Below are 3,524 nucleotides of genomic sequence, written 5' to 3'. Positions count from 1 at the left end.
TGATCACATGTGATCACATGTGATTATATGTAGTTCACATGTGGTTATATGGAGGGTACATGTGAACCACATGTGATGTACATGTGGTTATATTGGATACACATGAGGTTCACATGTGAAAACATGTGGTTCTATGAGGGCACATGTGAACCACATGTGATGCAGATGTGGTTATATGAGATACACATGTGGTTCACATGAGAAATGTCTCTACAAACAAGTGGTTCATATGTGATCACATGTGGTTTATATGCGATCACACAAGGCTTACATGTGAAAATGTATAAACCTATGTGAACGAAATGTGGTTGACATGAAAATGTATTTCAAACTAATAATGAATCAGCAAACTTCTGTAATTTGAATGCATACATATACCACATACCTATTCCCCAAATACACGTGCATAATCATCTAAATAATAGTTACTGCTTTGCTCATTTTAAGTAACACTGTATATTTAAGTTGTCTTCTTATTTACAATTAATCTCTATCTAACATATTTGGTAATCTACAAATAAAGTTATTTACATCAAAACACTGCTGATTAAGACAATCCAGAAGATGTCTTGTGGATATTCATTGGATTGTCTATATATGCCGGGTTATTTAAATTATATCAAAATTCTGCTGCTTATTAAATGCTATAGTTTACAATAAAACAATAAGATAACTCAGCCTCGTTGGCTATGAGCGAATAGTAAACTCAGCCTCGTTGTAATAATACATTCGTCCTAATATTTATAAATCTGAGGCCAATCTCCGACCGGTGTAATAACCCCAACGACCGACAAGTGTGACGCCACATTAGGCGAAAACCCTGGGAACGAGGTTGCGCATTCGTTTCAAAATTCAAATTTTTTACAACGACATTCTTGGCTGTTCTACGAGGAGATTGCAATTTTATTTGATAAAAGACATAAAAGGATAATCTTTGTCACTCTCCTAATACGATTGGAAATGAAATAGGTGCTGGTTCACTGGATTGAGTCAAATAAGACAAGCATCTTAAAGAAAGAATATATTATTTAAAGACAAAAGTGTGCATGCTAAAACATCCCGAGAAGGATCGCATGGTTTTGTTTGGATACTCAAAGATGAATTCCCCAAAGACGGCATGGAAATCGTATTTTGAAACGTTTTGGCAGAAAGTGGTAAGCATCTCAGTGACACTTAAATAATAATATAAATAATAATTTAACCTAGGTCCGCATCGAATTGTATTATTGTAATCAGAAGATTGTTTATTCAACTTTATCAATCATCATTCATCTTCGTATAAATACTTCGCTCATACACACTAGTGATAGCCGGGAAATATCCTCAATAGCGGTGTAATAATGTTTTAGCAAAGAAAGAAGCAGAACATAGTGACATTATATGCGCTAGAAATATTGTTTATAGTTTTTTCTAGATCAACATGTCCTTCCAACTGAGACTGGGATATATAGTCGTGTGGAATGTTATCTTCCAAACATGTGCACATCTCGCTCGCTCATACTTAGTTGTGTATAGCAATAAAATATTTGTGTATATATAAATTTTCTAAAGCGAGTATTTGTGTTTTTTCACAGATAGCAAGAATGAGTTACTAATGAAAACTTAGCTTGAATTGAGCAGTTGGAGGATAACAGTGATAATAACAGTGATGATAATAAAGCCAAGAAGAGGCGATTAGATGTGACCAGTGCTGACAATAAGAAACCAAAGAAGAATATAAAGGTTTGAAACATATTACCATTTGATATATACCGGTACACAATATGGTCTAAATTAGGGAATACCCCTTGCACCTTAACTTAATTCAATAACCTTTGGAGTCTTATAAACAGTAGCAATATTCTGTATACAGTATAGCAGAATTTTGTTTTTCTAAACACCTAATTTAGAAGAAATTAATGTATTTTTACATATGATATTTCAAATATTTTGTATGTTTTGGCTGGGTCTAAAAGCCTCACAGTATCAGATTGGTACTACCAACTGAGCAACATGGCCAGATGGATTTAAGACTTTAAAGAGGCAGTTTTAGCAGCACTTGCTGCAACCAAGAAAATATGTACACCATCAAAGTTCCACCATCTTTTCCTAAGATTCAAGCCTCTTTCTTGCCTCAGCCATTCCTTCCCTTAGCCATTCCCTAGGTCTGCACAACCTTATTCACTGTTGACCATGAACAACAGCAGTTTCTCAGAAGAATGGATTGTTATTTTGTTAATGTTTTTGTATACAGTAGATAACATTCTCACTTTCCATTTAATGTTTTATTTTGTAGGCAATGAAATTATATTTGACTTTAAATTATTTATTGCGATGAACTGCAATTGCTATTAATTAACAATCCTGTTTATATTTTTTCCAGCTTTTGTCATCATGAAATTTCCTCAAGCAAATAATACAATTTTAAAAGCTGTTATGACACAAGAGTGCAAAGAATTTAGGCTGTCAATGGAAAACCGAAGAAAGAATCAGGAAGATCTTAGCAACAATTAAGGACAGTAGGATGACTAAATAAATTATAGTATTATAATTCATTTTTTTATATTTACAGATGTATCTTTTACTCTTTAACATAGTCAAATGTTTCACTTCATTTTGTAATATGGTTTTCAATATATGTGCATTAATTTACTTCACCTGGTAATACTGTGTCTGAGTGATTTAATGATAATTAAAGGTGTCATGCAGTAGTTTGTGTGGATCACATGTGAACCACATGTGAACGTCAAAACAGACTAACATGTGAACCACATGTGGTTGTTCCAGATCCACATGTACTGAACCACATGTGACTCACATGTGATACTACCACATGTGATACTACCACATGTGAACCACATGTGATACCACCACATGTGAACCACATGTGATATAATGGTTCCAATTTCACATGTGAGTCACATGTGATTCCACATGTGGTTTTCGCATGTGTTTTTTTCGTAAGGGATTATATACAAGTACTATAATATCTAATTCCCGTCTGGTCCCTATTAGGCTATTACTCCTGACAATATTGTCGCACAGAGGAAAAACATTAAATATCTCAGCAAGTATTTGGGCTAAAGACCCCGGAATACCAGTAAACGATAGCGGTTAAAACGATTTTTTGAATAGTATATTCCAACCAGCATATAGTTATAACCTGCATTTGTATTATACGTGAAAATAAGAATTAAAATAATAGCTTGCTTTGTTATCTGAAATTACTCACCCATTGCAAGATATATTTTGGAAATTCCATATTTTTTCGCTTTTTTGGTCTCTGTTGTCTTCAAAATGTCTAGAATTTGACATGTTATCATTCTGTTTTAATTCTGAGTAATTCTTGGTGTAGTATGTGCAAAATAATCATTTTATAAGTTCTAAGCGATAATCATTGCTAATCACGTGCTTAAGGCAAGCTCGAATCGGACCTAGGTCAGATTTTCAGCTTTTGGCCCGAAATTTTTATTATTGTGAAATATTATTGCCCGTGATGCGATAATTCATATCATCAGGTATGTTTATATAAAAAATGGGCAAAA

At 33.6% G+C, this 3,524-nt stretch overlaps 1 long non-coding RNA gene across 1 annotated transcript; it reads left to right on the top strand.

Moving 5' to 3' along the window:
• The first annotated feature begins 500 nt into the window (after positions 1–500).
• Positions 501–2,923, top strand: LOC114542797. The gene is made up of 3 exons (XR_003689767.1): positions 501–1,154; positions 1,575–1,722; positions 2,363–2,923. It is a non-coding gene; the product is annotated as an uncharacterized LOC114542797 (long non-coding RNA).
• Positions 2,924–3,524: the final 601 nt, after the last annotated feature.

Source organism: Dendronephthya gigantea, unplaced genomic scaffold (assembly GCF_004324835.1).
Source record: "Dendronephthya gigantea isolate DGI-Jeju-01 unplaced genomic scaffold, DenGig_1.0 000400F, whole genome shotgun sequence".
Classification (NCBI taxonomy): Eukaryota; Metazoa; Cnidaria; class Anthozoa; order Malacalcyonacea; family Nephtheidae; genus Dendronephthya; species Dendronephthya gigantea.
Note: the sequence above shows the minus strand (reverse complement) of the source record. Positions and strands in the feature narration are given on the sequence as shown.